Here is a 22428-nt window from a genome sequence, read left to right on the forward strand (position 1 = left end):
TCTTGTATTATCTACAACAGAGAAACTTTTAATTGGGGAAATTAATTGATATCATGACACAGATAAATAAGGCCGCAGCTGGTACATGAACAATGCTCCACTTCCTACCTTGGGAGCTTTGGCATGCTTCCCACACCTGGCATCCTTGACAAGGCTGAGATCTAACAGCTCCGTCTCCTGGAAGGCAAAAATATGAAATTGTTAAGCAACCACACAGATATTTTCTCTTTGTTTTATGTCATTGACATCCCTTTAAAAAATAATATTGTCTTAAGACCTGCCTGAACATTTCTCTGCAGTTAGGCTATTTTCCCCTCTTTTATCACTTCTCAGCTAAAATAGGATGGAAACAAAAAGATGGCTAACTGCTAACTGTTCAGTTTAACATATATTGTAACACATCTGGAAAGCCTAAAGTGCATGGTTTGAGTCCCCAATTTATTCTCCAAGGCATTCCTAAATCATGAGGAGTCAGTCCTTTTTGTTCCACTGTTGAAAATAATCCTGGGAGTCACAGAATACAGGTAAAGACACAAGGAAATGTGCAGGGATGGAGGATTAGGGAGGAGGATGGAAGCTCACAGGTATTACTACTAGCTCATCCAGCCAAGGTAAAGATATGGATCTGCCTCCTGCAACCCCAGCATTTTGTACATAAACCTCATGACCCTATATTTTTCTTTTGTGCATTATCCATTATTAAACATCTCCCAATATGGAAGTTACTCTCAGCATAAGATACATAAGATGTGATTGCTTCCCTGGATAACCATCAAGTAGAGAGGTAAATAAATGTAGAGGTGTAAGACAAGGGAGAGTGATTTAAAGTCAAGTTCCATTAAAGGCTATGGGAGGTCAACAGAGAAAAAAGAGTCTTCCCCCTAGAGGCTGGAAGAAAACTCCATGGAGGGGTCATTAAGCTTGGAGAAGAGAAGTAGGGAGGCACAGAGCTCATCCCAGGTGCAGGGCTCACAATAACCCAAACAAGAATGGACTAGAGGCTTGGGCTGCATCTTGCGATACTCATGGTCTTCAGACACTTATAGAACATTGCAGAGAAAGGGAATAGAGAGAAGAAGATCAAGAGGCACACAGGAGTAAAGAAGAACAACACCCCAGGCACAGTAACGGTGTGAGAGGGGATTCACATGGGGGACATTCAGTATTCCATTTGGGTGGAGTGTTGAACATGCGAAGAGAAGTCATGCAGATGATTTCAGGGGGTTGGAAACCCTGAAAGTTCAGCTAAGGACACTGAGCCATGAGGTTTGGGACATACATGTCATAAAGTTATACAATGGACTCTGCCACTAGCCAGACAGGACTGGGGTGCCATGAATAGACTTGTCTCAAAGAGATTCCAGATGTCCAACCTATGTCATATTTCAGTGGCTAACTGACAGGCCCTCAGGACAGGAATGTCTGACTGCTCCTAGACTGCAAGAAGATCCCCCAGTGCCTGCCCACTGGTGTTCCTAGGCAGCTTTTTCAAGAAGCTACCACCAATTCCAAAACAAGTCTGGTGAAAATGGTCTGATAATTTCCTAAGGCTGCAATGCTATAGGGGTCAAATCACAGGTAGAGTGCCTACCCTGAAATGCTAACCCACACAATAGGTCTAACAGAACACTTCTGAGGAATACAGGAAGCTGTAAAACATTGGGTCTCTACTGGTGCTCACCCCGATTTTGAAAGGTTTCTTTTCCCCCATTTTAGAGGATTCCATAGCCCAATTCACACTGTGTATGGCCCTGTGGAAGTCTTCCCAAGCCCTGTGGTATGATAGGTGGGAACCAGGTAAGAACCTTGCAGGATAGATGTAAAGTAACTACTGTTTTCTCCAAGGCCATTTCATCCACTATATTGAAGGTACCTGATCAGTGTTAGATAACAGCAGTATCAACCTGGAATTCCATGCTTCCCCTAGGCAAATGCTCTTTATGGAGACAGGATGGGAAAACCAGCCTTGAGGAAGTTGAGCATCTGGCCCAAGTTTCTTCACCTCCACAGCAACAACAACCAATCCATATGCTGGAAGAGGGGAAACAGGAAGGGAACCGACCTGATTCAGTTTAATCTAAAAGGTGGAACTGAGTGGAAATCGAGGAGACAAGATGAAGAGAAGAGAGATGAGAAAGGCAGTATGGTGTAGAGTGGAACAGAAGTACAGGGAGGAATCAAAAACAGTGATGGGGTTTCTATCTTCCTCACTGGGCTTGCATTTTGGAGACACTGGTCTAAGAAGTTTATCTAAGTAGAAATGGCAGTCTTTAAGTCACTCAAGCATTATGAATTAGGTGTCAACAATGTGTCAGGCTATAGTACTAAGGATTAAGTGACAAAATGCAAAGATAAAATCTTTGAAAATGCATAAACATAGGCTATAGAAGGCTATGGCATCCTTTCAGCCAATCCACAGGATAAGATCCTTCAAGAGTTTGTCAGTCTTATAAATTTGCATGGGGGAGAGGGTGACAGGTGTTTTCAGAAAGAATAAAAGGTAGGTGCAAATGCACAGAGCAAGGAGCTATGTACAGAAAACCCTGGCCCACTTGGGAAGTACACTAGGGATCACCTTCAGATTTAGAGGACTTCATGTGACTGTCCCATTTATCATAAAGCAATGGTATTTGTGTTTGGTTCTATTCAAGGAAGTTCCTCCCAGCTGAACAAACTATAGACTGAAGTGTTACTTGTTTGATAATATACACAAAGCCCAAATTGAGTTCACAAAGAACCTACATCGCAGCAAGCATCATTAGATAGACTTTTATATTACTGATAATGAACACTGTTTTCTACTTTCAGCTCCAAGGAAGCATTCCATTCCCAAGCCACCAAGGGTAGTTAATGCCATCTACCCTAGGGATTCATTCTGACACCAGAGGACTAAGAAATTTCTCTCACCCGTGTGTAAAATTGCATGTACAGGAAAACCACTGCAGGGCATCATCGATGTGGGTAATGTGGCATGGAAAAGACCCAGGTAGAAAAGCTCTTCATGGACTCATTCGGTGAGAAAGTGATCATTAAAATAGTATCTCTTCCTTCTATTAACATGCAACAGCCACCCCTCTGAGGCTTAACTACATCTTTTTCTCTCCTCCCCTAAGAGGAAAATGAAGAACTCAATGCACAGGACCACAACAATGTTATTTGTGTCACTGAAACTTTATCTAGGTTAATTTTCTTTCCTGAATAGTTTCCACTACCCACTCTCATTATTATAAAATGGTGAAATGGTCCCTTTCTCAGTTCATTTAAGAGTTACTGCTTTCCAGCTTTGCAAAATTCACTACTACTTTGCTCATTTCTTTATTTTAATTGATTTTTTAAAAATAAATGACAGCAGAATGCATTATAATTCTAGTTACACAAATAGAGCACAATTTTTCATATCTCGGATTGTATATAAAGTATGTTCACACCAATCCGTGTCTTCATACATGTACTTTGGATAATGATGTCCATCACATTCCACCATCCTTGTTAACCCCCTGCCCCCTCCCTTCCCCTCCCAACCCAATTTTGCTCCTTTCTTAAGAGCAGGGATCACCTGATACACAAACAGGAAACATAAGCATAAGTAAGGGCCCTGAAATTAATTGTCATGTCTTCAGCCAATCATTTTCCCACACTAAGCATCAATTGTATCGTCAACTAAATGTGGATGATAACACCTTCCAAAGCAGTGGCTCTTAAAATGTAGTCTTCTGGAAGGGTTGCTACAACATAGATTAGCTGGATACTTCTCATCAGAGTTTTGGTTCAGTAAGTGTGCAGCAGACTTGAGAATCTCTATCTCTAATAAACTTCCAGTAATGCTGATGCTGTTTGTCCAAGGACCACACTTTGAGAAGTACTGATAGATACACACCCGTAGGCTGTTGCTATAAGGCTTTTAGGTTAACGTGATTGATAATACCATACAGTATTTATACATTATGTGAAGAATCTGTAACTGTCATTTCTTTCTACAGGGAACTGTCAAAAATATTACATCTATTGCATGTAAAAGTGTGCCTGATCTTGAACAATCTAGGCCTGGATTTAACTGAAGAAAAATGCCATCAACTTCTATTTAAAATTTTTTCTTTGTATTAAATATTATTCTCTACAAGTCTTTAAGTGTTAAGAAATTCAAGCAATCATTGAAATTGTTTTATGTTGGCAGGAACTACTACTTATAGTTTGTACTATTATTCATAACATTAAAAATGTCTTTAAAAAGTTGTAGGGGAAAATTGATTTTCTTTAACCTCTAAGCCCATCCAACAGCCAAAAAGGGATCTGAGTACACAGTCATGTGACTTGCTTGGAGAGTAAAGGAAAAATGCAGTAAGAGACCCTTTTATTTCAGGCTCACAATGACACCTGCAAAAATTGGAAATCATACTTCCAGGATCCCTAATGCATTTACTGGACTATTGTGCTTTCTCCCTTTGTAAGAATGGATAAAAGTAAATTAACAGTGATCAAAGGTTTTTGAGGATTGTGTGTTATTTTTAAATTTTGAATGAATGATGACAAAACTGATCCTTGCAAGCTAAGGGAAAACTGAATGGTCTCTGATGTTTACCATTCAGCAGAAAAATTTCAATCCATCAGCCTCAAACCTACTGTGAGGTAGATGAGCCATGAAATCCACTGCAAACTCAGGAAAGAATACAATTTAAAACCCAACTCTTTCCAGAATACAAATTTCTGTGCATTGTTACCAAATTCCATTAGTCACCCAATATAATAACGTGCTTCAAGTTCACACAATATATAATCACAGCAGCAATTACAGTCATGAGCTTTTCACACAGAAGATATTAATGGTTGGGTGTGTGTGGTGTGGTGTGTGTGATTATGTATACCTCTACATGTGGTGTATTCATTAAGTTGTTCAACCTCGATTTACCACAAGTGGAATACATTGATATATTTTTGACTGCCAAATATCTGTACAAAGCACAAGTTAAAAACCCTATTTTAGAGCCCTTTAATGAAGGGGTTTTAATTTTAAAAGAAGCAGATGGACTTAAACTAAATGCTTTGTTCCTTTATTCTGTTTTTGAGGAGGTACAAAATCTAAGCAGTATAGCTCTTAAAAAAAAAAATCTCTGCTTTGTCTTCCACCTGGTCTCCTGTTTCCTTTGTTCCCTATGCATGTTTTTTTTGTCTTTTATCCACAACCTATGATGAAGTCTCAGCATAAGTAACACCAATGGAAATGAGATGCAACAGTCATCAATACAACATAGCAGAGAACAAAAAATAGGTGACACATCTGGATCTCTTTTATTTAAACATGCTTAAGTTAATATAATGCAAATTTCTTAAAGCTAGGAGGCAGAAAAATCTAAGTTCTTGCTTGGCATTATCACTTGTCATCAATGCAATATTAAGCAAATTACTGCAGATGTTTGTGTTCGCCTGGTATCCTTATCTGTCAAACACAGATGCAGATGCCAGCAACATCTTCCTTATTGAGCTGCTGCTTAATCAACTGAGATATTAAACTAAGATCTCCATTCAGCACGCAGGGAACAATGCATTCACACGAATCCTTATGCTTGCAACATTTCCCATCCCAAGTGAAAGGAAAAGATCCTACTGGAAATGGCAAAAGCTGGCAGATAAAGCATCTAGAAGAAAAGTGTCGAATACAAATGAACAAAATAAAAAGTGTTTGAAAACCTAGTACTGGAAAGACATTTCTTAAAAACTTGAAATCTAAATAAGAGAAGCACCTTTCAGTGAAAAATGATTTCACTTTTATGTTTTCAATTAAATACAAAATTAGATCAACATTTGGCATGGAAAGAAAGCACAAGATAGGTCATGTGTTATGGGTTGTACTGTACAGTATCTTGACATAGGGTCTTTGGACTTGTTTGTGGATCTCTTGACAAAATGAACTTGCTTTTTCATCTCCATTGGTACAATGCTTAACAAGAAGTCCAGCACAGAGGGTGTATTCTGTCCTGGTTTACAGAAAGAAAGACACCCTACTGAGGACAGTATTTGCTGCCTTTGGCTCTAAGAAGAACATAATTTAAAAAACATCAGTCAATTCCACCTTTACTCAGAAAACCAACTAGATATCTACTGTTACAAGCAACCTAGGACATATAAAGTTGGTCAACACATCTTGTACTTATCAGATTCTTATATTCTCTTAAATTTAATAGAAAAAATGAATATAGAGGGTGTGGGGGGTTCCAATGCTTTTGTATATTATCTCCCTTTTACTTGTGTCTGAAATGTATCTCTGGACCTATTTCAAAATTCATTATCCTGATGGCATTGGTAAGTACATGACAAGTGTGGCAGAAAATGTGGAGGGTATTTGTCATTTTTCTTTTCTTTCTTCCTTCATTTTGCCCTCATGTTTCCTACAAATATAAGAAACTCAACAAGGTCCAGAGTTTGTGCATTCTTCAAGTGTCAAGATCAATATCCAAGATGAAACTGGACTGAAAAACCAGGCAGTATTTCTGAATGCATTTTTTTTTAATTCACAGAGGCATCTCAGCCAGGTACAAATTTTATGAGTCAACTGGGTGGAAAACAGAGATGAGAAAATACAGTGAGGCTTAGAGAAATAGAAGGCAACTATACTGAAAATTCAGATAACATCTAAAGGCCAGATGTGGTTTGTGGAAAACTTAAGGGCCTAAAAAACCTCACTATTCTATTTTTTAATGAATTTTTACTGAGCACCTATAATGTAGCAGACACTAAGTTAAGAAATGGGGATATAATGATGAGTAAAAAGAAATCCAATAAGGAGACTCACAGAATAGACAAATTGCAATTTGGAGATGGCTTCAGCAAGTGTCAATTTATAAAAGGGCAAGTACTTAGAGTTGGGTACCAAGTTCTGCAGCAGTAGCCCTAGGCAAAGAGATCTCTCTGAGAAAGTTATGACAGAGTTGATTCATGAAAGAAGCAGTAAAAGGGGCAGAAGTACTCAGGAAGAGAAAAGAATCTTGTGTGAAGGCCCTGGGGGAAAAAAAAAAGAAACAAGATACTGTAACAAAGAACAGCATGCTAGAGTAGACAGTCTGACTGATATCTAGCCATATAGGGCATTATGGCCAATTTAAGGATTTTTGCATGTATTCGACAAGCAATCCACGTTGTTGTAGTGTTTTGAGCAGGAGGTTGGCATGACCAGATCTTCAATCAAACTTTGACATCAGAATTTATACAGGTTTCCCACAGTATCCATGTGAGTTTGGTTCCAGGAACCCTATAGATTACAATCAAACTTTGACATCAGAATATATACAGGTTTCCCACAGTATCCATGTGAGTTTGGTTCCAGGAACCCTATGGATTACAAAGCCTATGGATGCTCAAGTCCCTTATGTAAATGGCACAGTATTTGCATGCAACCTTTGCACATCTTTTCACATACTGCAAGTCATCTCTAGTTTAATTAAAACACATAATATAATGTAAATGTTATGTAAACAGGTGCTATATTGTATTGTCTATGGAATAATGGCAAGAAAAAAGTGATGTACCTGTTCAGTATGGAAACAGTCCCTTTCCTTACTAATATTTTTGATCTGCAGTTTTCTGAATCTAAGAATACAGAACTCAGGGTAAGAAGATGTGATGTAGTTACAAAGTTAAATGGCTAATACTTAGTGGCCTTTTAGATATCTGGAGTGAAAAAGGATGAACTGTAAGGATGCAGAAAGGAAGCAGTCTAGGAGGTAGAAGGTAAACCAGTTGATTCTTATGCCATGCTTCCATCCCTCCTTTATATTGTTCTTGTCAGGTGTTTTGGTCAAGTGACAAAAACATGACTGTCACAGAAACTGGTACAAAGAAGTGATGTAAGTGCTGTGATTAACCAGATCATGTGGTTTGTGGGAAGAGTTTGGAAATGTTTGGGGATGCATGCTAGAAAAGCCTTAGAGTGTTTTAAACAGAGTGCAATGGGTGATTCCAGTGGTAGCTCAGACCATAATGCTGACAGGAATATGGACAGTAAAGACTGTGCTCATGAGGTTTCAGAAGGGAATGAGGACTCTATCATAAATTTGACTATTGACATTCATGTTACATTCTGGCAAAGAAGTTGTCTGCATTTTCCCCATGTCCTGAGACATTGTGTGAGGTTGAATTTATTAATCTGGTGAAGGGAATTTCAAGGCAACACAGCATTCAGGCAGTGGCATGGGTATTACTGACAACTTTTAGCCAATTTTACTGTGATAATCAGGAGAAAAAGTGGAGAGAATAGATTTGAAAATTTTGCAGTTTAGCAAGAAAAGTGCAGGTCAAGGAAGTTGTTGTAGAGATTATTGTCATTAAAGAGAAGTTTAGCAGGGGGATCACAAGTTCAAAGACAGCCTATTCAACATAGCAAGGCACCAAGAAACACATCAAGACCCTGTCTCTCAACAAAACATTAAAAGGAAAAAAAGATCTCAAGATTTGACTCAGTGGTTAAGCTGCCTGGGTTTAATCCTTAGAGGTGGAGGAGGAGGAAGAGGAGGAGGAGGAGGAGGAGGAGGAGAATTTGTTGAGTACTATGCATAGAGAAAATAGGAAAGGTATCTTGAGACCATCTCAGGAATTTGCAAGAGCACACCCTTTGCAGCCTTAGAAATGTACAAGTAAAAATTATTTTAAGAGAACTTGGGGATACCCTGCTCACCCAGGGGAGCCTAGAAAGTTGTTTCTCCAGGATTTGTTTCACCATGTTCAGCTCCCCAGGTACAGAGGTCACTGAAACTCTGCTCCAAAGGGATCCAACTCCTGTTCAAGCTGGTGGCAGACTTTGGCATCATCCATGTGGTTCTGGTTCTGCAGGAAAGTAGGATGCTGGAGTTAAGAGGTTATGGAGACTTTCCTACAAGATTTCAAAGGAAGTCTTGGGAGGTCATGAAAAGTGTACCAGGGTCAGAATCCCTGTAGGAAGCCTCTGAGAAGGAAATGCATAAAGGCTTGAGAAGGAGAGGAGAGCTCTGTGATTTAAAGATGCCAGTGAGGTGGAATTTCTGCTAAGGAAATCTACTGGTTATGAACAGAGCCAGTCTAAGAGAGTGACCATGTGGGTTGAAACCAGCAAGAGGTGGAGCTTCACAAGACTCTTGAGGATCAACTCTTGCCACTATGTGCACAGGATGCCAGGAGTTAAAGAACCTAATATTTAGCTAACTGGGCTTTGGTCTTAATTTGGTCCCTTTCCTTCTTTCTATGCCTGTCTCTCCCCATTGGAATAGAAAAGTTTATTCTGTATCATTGTATATTGGATAGATTTAACCTTCTTTCAGTCTCACAAGGGTTCACAACAAAGAATTTGCCTTAAGTCACAGAAGAAACTAAATTTGGACTTTGGGGAAATGCTGGAACTGTTAATTCTATGGGAAATCTTAAAAATAAACTAAATGTGTCTTTCATTGTAAGGTGGATATGATCTTTTGGGGCTCAGGGGCAGGATGGTACATTTTAGATGTAAAGTATCCTCCAAAAGCTCCTGTAATAATTTTCAGAAATGAAATGATTAGATGATGAGAAATGTAACCTCTTCAGTGGATTAACCAATTTGATGGGTTAATAACTTGAAAGGACTATTGTATTGGGTGGTATTTGTAGGCAGTGGGGTGTGGCTGGAGGAAGTACATCCTCCCTCTCTCAGCTTCCTGGCTACCATCTCTCTGCCATGCCTTCCCATCATGATGTTCTGCCTCACCTCAGGCCCAGATCAATACAGTTGGCTAATCATGGACTGAACCTCTGAAACCATGATTCCAAAATAAACTTTTCCCCCTTCAAAAAGTGTCAGGTATTTTAATCACAGTGATGAAAACCTACAAACACACTTACCTGTATTGGGCAGAATTCTAACATGGCCAAGATTCTTCCTGCCCTAGTGTATCTGTACCTCTGTGTAATCCTCTCCTTTTGAACATAAACAGGATCTGCAACTTGTTTCCAACTAACATCATATGGCAGAGGTGATGGACTATTGGTCCTATGATTATGTTAGGTTATATGGCAAATGGGAAATGATTTTGCAGGTGACATTAAGATTTCCTATCCAATGACTTTAGGTTAACCAAAAGTGATACATCCTGAGTAAGTCTTTGTGAAAAGGACCTAGAAGCAGCAAAGACTCTAATCTGATGGATTTATAGTATGCTATTTAAGAAAAGGAAGGCCTGAGCCTTCCGTGGTATATGCCTATCATCTCAGTAACTTTTGTGGCTGAGGCAGAAAGATCACAAGTTCATAGCCAATCTCAGCAACCCAGTGAGGCCCTAGGCAACCCTGTCTCAATATTTAAAAAAAAAGCTGAATACATCTTTCAGTAGTAAAGCACCCTTGGAGTCAATAATCACTACCAAAAACAAACAAACAAACAAACAAAAATGAAAAAAAAAAGAAGGTCTGTATGTGACAAGAGTCTCAGCCCTAGAATTCATGGAATTGAATTCCAGCAAGGACCTGAAACCTCTCAGAAACTAGAATACCAGGTAAGCACACAATCCCAAAGACAATTTCATTGCAAATTTAAGAAACCCTAAGAAGATGAGACCATGACCCTCTGAAACTGTAACATAATAAATGTTCGCTGTTTTAAGCCACCAACTTTGTAGTGATTTGTATTTAAGCAATAGTTGACTAATACACTGCTTCCATTATTTTTAAGTTCTAATGCATTTAATTAAAAAAGGAATGTGGATGAATTTACATATCTTGAGAACCTACCAAGCACACAAATGACTGCAATGTCATCACCATTATTAAATACACCCAGCTAGAAACAATCACAATAACAGAATACAAGCCTTATAAAGCTGAAAGGGATCACAAATGAATAAACCAAGTCCCAGAGCAAATATTTCAGTTGCCCAAGATCACTGAGATGGGGTACAGGTCAAAAAAAGAAGCCATATATCTGCAAATTAATTTTTTTTCCTAAATTATTTTTCAATACTGATAATGCACCAGGAGTATTGAGCAACTCAAAGGAAAAGAAAACCCATTTCAGTCTTTTTTAATGGACAAAAAATAAGATAATAAATAATAAGAATGCAGCACTACTTTTCAGAGGCTATGTCGGCACAAGCAATGTGAAATATAATAGCACTTATTTACGAAGTGTGTTCTTTGTAAATTAGCAGGTGGGATAATTTAAACCCACATTGTTCAATGGCCAAATTTTCTCCTTATTTCTTTTTTTTAGCAACCTGAGGAATTTTTATATACTCATATATGTTAAATGCAGCAAAACATAAACTATATCCTCAGTACCAAAACTTTAATAAGACATAAAATTAATAAAACCTTATCATTTATAGGCTAAAGGGACGCATCTATGACTCTGAGAGGGAAAACTGCCATAGATGCTTCATATATTCTGGAACACATTATATTAAAAAATATATATTTTGGCTCATTGGCCCATTTATTGATTGAGTTATTTGTTTATTTTTTGGATTAAGATTTTAGAGTTCTCTGTATATATCCTGGAGATTAGTGCTGTATATATCCTGGAGATTAGTGCTCTATCTGATGTGCGTATAGTAAAAATTTCCTCCCATTCTGTAGGATCTCTATTTCTTTTGCTAAGAAAAATCATTTTAGTTTGAATCCATTTATTTATGGATTCTTGATTTTATTTCCTGAGCTATGGGAGTTTTATTAAGAAAGTTGGAAAAGCAGTATGGATATTTTTTGGAAATCTTGAAATGGAACCACCATTTGACTCAGCTATCCCACTCCTTGGTTTATACCCAAAGGGCTTAAAAAAATAACACAGTGACACAGCCACATCAGTGTTTATAGCAGCATGATACATAATAGCTAAATTGTAGATCCAACCTAGATGTCCTTCAGTAGATGAATGGATAAAGAAATGTGGCATATATACACAATAGAATATTATTCAGCACTAAAAAAGAATAAAATCATGGAATTTTCAGTGAATGAATGCTGATCCACAATGTGGGTGGGGGAGCATGGGAGGAATGGAGTAACTTTAGATAGAGAAAGGGGAGGGAGGGGAAAGGAGGAGACGGGGGTAGGAAAGATGATGGAATGAGATGGATATCATAACCTTAAGTACAGTAATGAAGACATGAATGGTGTGACTACTTTGTGTACAGAGACAAGAAACATTATGCTCTATGTGTGTACTATGAATGGAAACACATTCTACTGTCACACATAACATATTAGAATACATAAATAAACTAGAAAAATAAAATAAAAAATATATTTTGGCAATTTTTCAAAATGATGAATGTAAGCCAGATGACATTTAACATGATAGTAATTATGTCACTTTTATCTTTTTTGGTTGACATTATAAAAAACTGAGGGGAAAAAACTCCAATAATCGCTCTGGAATATCTACATGTATTCTAAAGTTGGATAAAATCAGGAATATATTAGATCTTTGTGAACAATATATTTTATTTTACTAATTCTAATTTATTACCTACCATGTCATGGAGGGATTCACATTTTGGAGGATAGATGACACCATATTTTTTAAGGACTAGAGTTTGGAAATGATCTCAACTATGATAAGATCCATTCTCACAATTTTCTGTTACTGTCTGTGCTAAGCAAAAGTCCTCATTTTAGACTAATCAGATTAACTAGAAATAGCATCCATCATTTTTCAAATAGTTTCATAAGCGCTGAAAACCATCTTCATGAATATTTTGGGTGAGCAAAGAATCTAATTTCCATAAAAGGTCTTTTGAAAAGAAATATGGAAATGATATAGATTCATCAGGAAAACAAAGCTGTTCCCACTTGAAAAGTCCAGATGATTTAATTGTAGCCAGATTGTCCCTTTGAGTCATCTAAGATACTATCTCTGGTCTATACCTATTTCACTATGGCTGAACAGGCAGTCAAGTGTTTTCATCTGCCAGAGCAAGCTGCTCCTATTCCCGCAGTCCTACCTTAATATAATATTTGGACATACTACTTTACTGCTTTGAGGACTTGAATTCCCTTATTTTTCCAGTGGTTCTCAAGGTGTGGCCCCTTGCCAATGGCATCAACATCACTTGAAACATGAGAAAAACGCAAATCCTCTGTTGCTACCCTAAATCCATTGATTCAAAACATTTGGGGTAGGGCTCACACGTCTGCTTTTTTCAAAAAAATAACCTTCAGTGTGATTCAGATGGAACCTCTGCCCTAGATTGTAAATGAAGATGAAGCTGCCTACAATGAAGATTCATTAACCAGGGGTAGGAGTTATTAGACATGGGGATAGTCGTATAGGCCACCTAGATCCATTTACAAAATAACTGCATCAGAGTTCTATGAACAATGAGAGAACTACTAATCAATTTGTTCAAGAATGGTCTTCTTTAGACCAGTAGGTTTATCTGAAGCACCAATACTAATTAAAGCAGCAATTTCTAAATTGGGCCCTTGGAGGCCAAGCAGAATCAAGGAGAAGTTCTAAGCAAACCTGGCCCATTTCCAGATGTTCCAAATCAACCCTTTGCTGGTAACCAATGTAATCTCTTTTTCCTTTACTCACTAAGTCATGGTATGGGGTGATTTCTGAATTTTGTAAGCATATATAATTGGCATTTATCCTTGCCTTAGCTTAGTAGCCACTTTGTATAGATAGCCTCATTTTTCTTCTAAAGTTATTTATTCCAAAATATACAACTAATTTTCCTGTTCCTATTAAGGCTTTCTCTGTGTTCCAGCAACCACAAGCTTCAGATGAACTTTTCATCTTATATGACATTCTGAATGTGCAGGGAGTTAATCTAGTTTCCAAAATAAGATATTTTAAGTGGATAATACGTGCAATTTTTCTTTTCTTTCCAAAGACTTGCTTCTGAAGATCACTTTTGCCTTTCTGGCAAGATTAGAATCCAGTTGAGATTTTTCCAATGCTAATTTGTGCATTATGGACCTGGGAGTCTAATAGGGAGTAAGATGTTTAATGAATCTTCCTGAGCAGAACATTCACTGAGTTGATCAATAAATCAACCCCAAGGTCCTTGTGAGCTGCTGTAAGTTTACCAGAAGAAAACTCTCTTTTTGACTCAACGTTCATTAACCTCAACGCTAATTCAAGTACAAGAAATGAGGCCAGCTATTCATATACCATGAACTATAAATGATTTATATAAAGAAGACTAAATCCAGGGTCATTTTTTAATTATCCAGGAAATTTGTTTGAAGTGCCTATAGAAAGCTCTGTTGATGCTCACTGGATCACTATTTGGCTCTTTACTGTTTAGGTACTATTTCCCAGTGCCTGTTTGCTTTACTCCTAACAACTTGACTCCCTTTGGCATCCTGTAGCCACTTCACCCAGCTGTGCAGACACCATGTACTTGGAAGGCTATCTCCCCTGAGAATGCTCATAGCTGTTGACTGACAGGTACAAAAGCAGGAAAGCCCAGCAACCTGCTTTGGGACAGAACAAACTCCCAGGTGTAACTTATGTTGTGGAGCTCTTAGCAGGTGAGGCTGAGGCTGGAACTTCACCTGAAGGTCTCCCCTTGTCTGGATCTTCCCTCTACTGTCCTGCTTCCTGCAGGCTCACTCTTCTCTCCTGGGGGTCCTTGCTTAAATCCCTTGCATATAAAAGCTTGCCTTGGTTCTGTTCCAAAAACATGATCCATTATTGTGTAATCAATCAACATAGAAAATATGTTAAAATTATTTTAAATCACACACATACTATTTTTAAAAATCAACTCCATTGTTCTATTGATGATTTTCTTTGGCTTTTCATGTATTTCTGTGTGTTTTAGGATTTTTAGTAGTATACCCATTAAACAAGAATTCTTTAGGCTGTGAATACTTAGTCACTGTACTCTGTTTTGCCTTGTATTATCTTTACTCTGATTTTAAAATATTTTGACCATTTCCTGTGAAATAGACATGTAGATACATACCAGCTAATTTAATGTGCAAACAGTTTTCTCAAAAGCCTTGTCACATCACAATCTAAAAATGTCTGATTTTAAAGGAGGTATATTTCTCACTAAAAAAGAATTAAAAGCTATAAAAAGAATCAGTTTTCATAATTTCCGATTCAGACTTAATTTTTGGTCATATTCGAAGCTAAAATAAATATTTTCATACTGTGTTTTACTTTCTTCTAGGTAAAGGTATAATTCATTTTACACCAACTATTCTGGCTTCCCTTTCTTAAAAAAGGAAAGAAAGAGAAGAAAAAAGAAATCTGTCCCAAAGGGAACATATCTAATTATATTCCAAAGAGGAATAAAAATTATTCATTCTATCACTTTATCAAACGTTACTTAAAAATGAATGAAGTTGATTTTAAAAATCTTTATATAAATAACATTTTTTTCTAGGCATTTTCACAATCACTTCAGAGATTCATAGTGGGACAAGGGAAGATTTGAAAGCCAACATAGGGAAGACTGTGAAATTAAAGAGTAACTGTGTATTTAAAAAATGTTTAAAAATAGATTTTAAATATTCTGACCACAGAGATGATTAATATGCAATATATGATAAATATTTCATAGCCAATGCAATACACACACCCATATAATTTTACATTGCATCCTATAAATATATACAAGTATTATTTGTACTTAAAAATACAAAAAAAGAAAGAATTACTGTTTTTGAGAGGCAAACATTCTAGAAAGAGTAAAAAAGAAAAGACCTAATAATCCTTAAGAAATCAAGCTAAATATTTGCTGAGGATAAAATTCAAGAACAGAACAATTGTTACATAAAAGTTGCCCACCAGGAATCCTGGAGTTACTCAGATGGCATAGATTTAAAAGACAGAGATGAAATTGAGGCTCTAAATTTTATAGGAATACTCTAGTAGCTAATGTGGAAAGGCGGGAATTTTTATTACCTTTCTTTAAGTTAATTAAAAACAGAAGTGTTTTAAAGAGAATGTGTAGAAATTTAAGTTTTTCAGAGTCAGGCAGGAACAGATTTGGGAAGTGGACAGTGGATTTGTCCTGATGAGGAGGAAGTTTAAGTTAATAATTTTGTTGAAACTCTTAAATTTCTGAATAGGGAATTGCAGAGCCATTGCCTAAATGCTTCCCATTTGCCCTCCATAACAATGAGAAAGGAAATGGTATTGTGTAAAACATCTTTTACAAGGCCTAGTGTTTCTGCGTTCACTGCTTCAGAACAGTGAGACCAAACACAACAAACAAGAACAACTAACACAAGACATCTGTCTTTTCTCAACACATCCTTGAACTTGACCTTCAGGAGAAATTCTCTGAGCAATTCTTACATTGGCTTCCTTCACTAAAAAGTTTCAGGAGTGGCAACACAGTGCCATGTATTTCAACAAATCAGGGAACATGGGACCTTTCAAAAGCATGGAAACTTTGAAAAGAGAAAAAAAAAAAGGGCGGGGGGAGAGACAGACTTAAAGAAAGGGAATGTACCTACAAGTGACAGAGATGAAAGACACTGAATGAATTTTCACCCTGAAGAAAAAGGTACAGGCGTGAAATGAGTTCTTGGAGCGATGCAAAAATATTAAAGAAAAATGCTGAAGTTGGCATTTTCTTCTATTATGTTTTATATTTTCCTGTTACACATACCAAAGACACTTTTGGAAAGAAATTTAGGAAAGAAGGAATGAAAGGAGGGAGGAGGAACTCTGGGGCATGGTTGGCTTAAGTTATTGGTGCCCAGGAGGACACATGAGTAGATAGAGTCAGGGTACAATGGAAAACATAGCGTAAGCCAGGGAAAGGAACAGAGAGGGTCTACAGGGATGCCCCCCCCCCCCGCCCCCTTCACATCTCACAGAAGGGGTTGACTGATGATGGTGGCAGTGGCAGCAAGGTGGGCCACTGAAAACTCACTCAAATGATTCTCAGAGGTGCACTTGACCTTGGGTCTCTGCCTCTGCTTAGGCATGACCTTCACCTTGTCAAAGCAGATGAGCACTCTGAGCACAGTGACACCATAAAAGGGTGCCATCAAGACAACTATGGGGGGGGGGGACAGCCCTTGAATGACTTTTCTGAAATATTAAATTGGGTGTTGAAGTAAGGAGCAATTGACACTACAATCGTTCTCTTAAAATTGCCAATGGCAGGGTGCAGGGAAGAATTTCTTCGCACCCTCTCCTTCCTTTAAATCAAAACATGATCATTCTTATAACACTTCTGTGTAAATATAGTTGAGAAAAAAATATTAACTGTATTAGAATTTTTCACCGAGGGCAAGACAGTGGTAAGAATTTGTCACTGGGTTCTTCAGCTGCTGAAAGATTACCTTCTTGCTGTGTGAGATGTCTTTTCACGTCAGATCATCTCCTCAAAGAATCACACTATTGATTAACATCCTTGTTCACCTTTTGAAGTAAGACCCATATGTTCATTCCAGGCCACCTAAGACTTTCTAAACAGGACCCCACTTTGACATTTATTTGTTAATATCGCAATTTACAATGTTATGAATAGATTATTTATCTCTAGGGTTTTGAAAAACTGAATTTCATAATATCTTATGCACCCTGTGTATTAACCAGCTTCATTGTCCCTGGGTGTATGATTTTTTTCTAAATCAATAACTCATGAATCCTTAACATAAGCTTTGAATACCCAAGAGGACAAATCACTTTTTCATTTCTGCACAATATATTTCTTCTTACTCAGATGAAAGTAAACCTGAAAAATAAATCTTACTCAGAATTACTTCCCCTGTACTTAAAAAAAAAAAAAAGGTAAATACCTAGGGGAAAAACTTTAAAGCCATTTAGCTCAGACTTTGGACTCTTTATTCAGTGTAAATATTCTACTTGTTTTTCTTTAAAGTTGCTGTGATTTTCTTGTTCTTTTCCTGAATATTTGGGCAAATTATCCCCCTGTGCACCTTTGACCCAGTCACTCCTAGCACTCTAATAAATCCTTTGGTCTCTGTTTAGGCCTCATCAAAAAAAAAAAAAAAAAAAAAAAACCTTTTGTATTTCACAACCTGGGTAATTTGGGTTTTCAATCACAAGTCAGATGAATCACATTTGCTTTATGTGGGTCAGTCAAAATTAAGTACAGAAGTCTCCATGTACCAGAATTGGTACTCTTCTGCCTAATGATTATGGAATTAAATTAACCTGAGTCTTTTTTTTTTCATTAACCTGAGTCTTAAGCACTGTATGTCTTTTGGCTTTTTTTATTATTATTATTAAAAAAGCTGAGGCACATCAAATAGTTTAACCTCAAAGAAACTGCATAAATTTGGTAACATTCTTCTTATCATTTTTTGGTGTGAATAGATGGACAGATAGGTGGTTCTCAAAATATAGTCCCTACAGCAGCAGTATTGGCATCATCTGCAAATGGGAAACACAAATTACTGGCCCCCATCTGAGACTCCCTGAATAGAAAACTACAGGGCATGGAACCCAATGATCTATGTTCTAACAAACCTACAAGTAAGTTTTTATACTCTGAAGTTTGAGAACCTCTGGAAGCAACTCTTAAAGACTAGTAACAAATATCATGTTGCTATACCAAGATTTCTTGTTCTTAATAATTCCCTTACTTTTAAACACTCATATTTTCTTGAAAACACTTGGACAAAAGCATGTCATCCTATTTAAGTAAAATACTTGATGAATACAATGATCAGATGTTATTTTTAAACAAAACATGTAACTAAAAATTGATAAACCTAAGGAAGAACAAGAGAGAATGAGAGAAAGATAAAGATAAGTGTAAATACAAAGAATAAACTGCATATATGAATAGAGTATTTATCTCTAGGGTTTTGAAAAACTGAATTTCATAATATCTTGAATGACTTTTCTGAAATATTAAATTGGGCGGTGAAGTATCCTAGGTTCTATACAAAAAATAAACTCCAGGATTTAAGTAGGTTCTATAAAAAAATAAACTCCAGGATTGAAGAGAGTCTCATGGTATATCATATCCCTTCTGCAAGTCTTTTTTATTTTTATTTTTTGCGGTCCTGGTTGCAAACCCCATGGTCTCAGGCATACTCAGCAAGAGATCTATCGCTGAGCTACATTCCCAGTCCTTTTTATCTTTTATTTCTTTTTTCTTTTCCTTTTCTTTCTTTCTTTCTTTTTTTTTTTAATTTTGAGAAAGGATCTAAGTTGCTCAACCTGTCCTGGAATCTGCCTCAGCTGCCTGAGTAGCAGGGGTTATAGACATATACCACCATACCTGGCATGCAAATCTCACCTTAAATTTAAGAAGAAACACAAGTCATGGTAGGGCACAACATTTGTGACTTGTGGGGCTGAAGTAGGAGTATTGCAAGTTTGAGGCCAGCCTCCAGCGACTTAGTGAGATCCTATCTCTAAACATAAATAAATAAATAGAACTGGGGAACTGGGTATATAGATCAATCATAAAGCATCACTGGATTCAATCTTTAATACCAATAAATAAATAAAGAAAGTTAAGAAAAAATATAATGTGAAGAGCCTCATTGTTACATTAAAGGTCATTTAATGCTGGAACTGCAGCAATTTTTTAATGTTATCTCAATCATATATTAAGCATTTCCAAGTCATTTCAAATCACTTTTCAATGGAATTATTATTAAACCATTTAAAGGGCAGAGAAAATTGAGGGATTAACTGTCATCATTATACTTGGTAACCACAGAATTAGGCCTTATTATGATGTCCTCAAACAGGTGAGTGGGTTTTCATGGTTCACACCTGGCAAGCCTGTGCAGAGCTTAGTGGAGGTGACCCACTCTCTGCCCAAACGTGCACTTTGCTTTATATACTATAGAGAACTATAGGGAAATAATTTCCCTATCATGATCCATATTTCATGACAGTCCTGGCATTTATGGACGGTATGTGAGTGGTTCTCACAAATGGAACATGAATGAAAGAGAGAGAGTCATTTCTAGCCTTATTCTTTCCTCTTCCTCCTATATACAGAGGACAAAGAGACCCTGAGGGTTATTGGAGCTACTAGTTTAAACAAAGCCTACCTGAATCATCAATCGAAGAAAGCCACCTTTATATAAAAATCATCCACACTGGACTCCTGAGTTAATGAGAAATACTTTTGATTGTGTTAGGCTACTTAAATCCTGGAGTTTATTTTTTATAGAACCTAGGATACTTCAATTAATACAGAGCTTATATGATACTCGTCCGCCAACCCCCTTTTTTTGGTGCTTGGGATCAAAATCAGGTCTTTATGTATCCATCATAGATATGCAATGTACCACGGAGGCACACCCCTACCCAATATATGACCCTTTTTTTGAAGGAAGGAATACTATTATTTCAGGTTATTAAAAATATCATAGGCATAATAACATGAAAAAGAACAGCTGGGGATGCTGTTGTATGCCTGTAATTTCAGAAACAAGGGAGGTGGAGGCGAGTGATCACAAGTTTGAGACCAGCCTTAGCAACTTAGTGATATACTCAACACTCAGCAACTTTGCTCAACCCTGTCTCACAAAAAAAGTGAGGGGTTGGGTGGGGATGTATCTCAGTAGTAAAGCACCTCTGGGTTTAATCCTGAATGCATACACAAAGAAAAAGAGGAGGAAGAAAGGAAGGAAGGATGGTGGGGGGAATGTTATAAGCAAAGAATAAATTTTATCCCCACTGTTTAGAGGGTGAAAATAAGTCCCCTCAATGTGAAATAACTCAAGATCCCACAGCTAGTGAGCTGAACAATGAGAGTGCCATTATAGGACAGAGACCACACGCCTTGCTAGCTCATTTTCCTGACTTGGTAGACAGAAAACCATTTGATTTATAGCAAGCATCCTCTAACATAAATAGGATCAGCTAAGTTCACTTATGTTACGGTCTCCCTGAAAAATTCAGCTATGTGGATGGGAATTTTCAGTGTCACTAATTAATGCTAGTCAGTGATCGGAAAGGATGATCTCAAATGCCACCTCTAAAGTGAGAAATAATGGTCCTGGTATCTAACACTGCTGTAAGGATTACAACAATGTATAAAATAGAGATAGTGCAATGCCTGGATCCTGAGTGACAGTTCATAAATACAACATCTGGTTACTCTCTCCATCCCCTTCCCAGAGGACCAATATCTGAGGCCAAAGTACATCAGGGACTCCACTTTTTGTTCTGTCTCTCTGTTCGATACCAAATTTAGTTTACTAACTAAATTTGTTTTCCTTGCCTTCTGCATTGGATTTGGGGGAAAGGGTGTATAAAATCTAAAAGTGAAGAATATGGAGTGTATTCCCTGGGCACTATTTTGTCGGTCCATAGCAGGTGTTTTTTTTTTTCCCCTGATGATCTAGTGATGGGAGTATTTTCCCCTGTGGATTTTATCCATCTTGCCTTCCGACCTACTGCTTTCTCTGTTTCCTATTTTTAAATGTTGTTTCCAGTCCTTCTGATGTTTCTCTTCTCTAATTTTCTATGTCTTAGGAGGGGTTGGAATATTTTTATTGTGATAAAAATATATGTAGCATACAATTTTCCATTTTAATCTGTTGCAAATATACAAATCAGTGGCTTTCAATACGTTCCCACCACTGTGTGCCCATCGTTACATCCATCTCAGGAACTTTTTTCCTTCCTATCAAACCAAAATTCTACATGCATTAAACAATAACTTTCCATTAACTGCTCTCTACTCCTAGCCCTTGACAAACATCAACCAACTTTCAACCTTGGTCCTTTCAAAAATATGTAGAATGCTTCACTTGGAATGGTTTTAGATTTACACAGAAGTTGTACAGAAAATTTCTTTATGTTACACACTCACACTTGACCTCAAAGTTAACATCATACATTGGTATATTTGATATAATTCATAAACCATCATTGATACTTTGTATTAACTAAGGTGTATCCTTTATTCAAGTATCTTTAAATTGATCTATTGTCCTTTATTTTGTGCCTCGATCCCATCCAGGGTGCCATATTACATCTAGCTCTCAGATCTTGCTAGGTTTTCTGTATTGTGAGTATTGCTTGGTTTTTCTTTGATTTTGATAGCCTTGACAATTTTGACGAGTACTTGGTCAGGTATTTTGGAGAGATGGTGTTTTTATCATGATTAGACTGAGGTTATGGGTTTGGGAAGAGAATCTAGATATAAACTGTTATTCCCCCGTCACCACTTTTTTTGGACACTAGGGATGAAAACCACAGCCTGACACTTGCTAGGCAAGCACTCTACCACTGAGCTACACCCCCAGCCCCCAAAGTGCTACTTGCATCCCATTCCCATCATATCAAAGGCACATACTATCAGCCTGACTTAATACTGATGATATTCTCCCTTGATTCCCTGGCTCAGGTAGTGACTGTCCAACTTCTGCTCAGTAGAGCTGCTCTTTATATCTCCACTTTCCAGAGTCTGTTTTCTGAAAGGTCGCTCTTTGCAAAGCTCTCCTGAGCAGATGGCAGTTACACTTCACCATGCTGAAAGGCACTAGGTATATCAGTTATTTTGGACTCTTCTATCTGAA

General features: G+C 37.4%; 1 protein-coding gene across 1 annotated transcript in view; it reads right to left on the reverse strand.

Annotated features, from left to right (window-relative positions):
• Positions 1-138: 138 nt before the first annotated feature.
• The window catches only part of LOC113180658 (uncharacterized), a 225096-nt gene continuing 202806 nt past the window's right edge, over positions 139-22428 (reverse strand). Inside the window, exon 3 of the mRNA XM_026385780.2 lies at positions 139-177. The gene's annotated coding sequence lies outside the window, so the exon portion shown is untranslated. The remainder of the gene's footprint in view (positions 178-22428) is intronic.

Source organism: Urocitellus parryii, chromosome 6 (assembly GCF_045843805.1).
Source record: "Urocitellus parryii isolate mUroPar1 chromosome 6, mUroPar1.hap1, whole genome shotgun sequence".
NCBI classification, from domain to species: domain Eukaryota; kingdom Metazoa; phylum Chordata; class Mammalia; order Rodentia; family Sciuridae; genus Urocitellus; species Urocitellus parryii.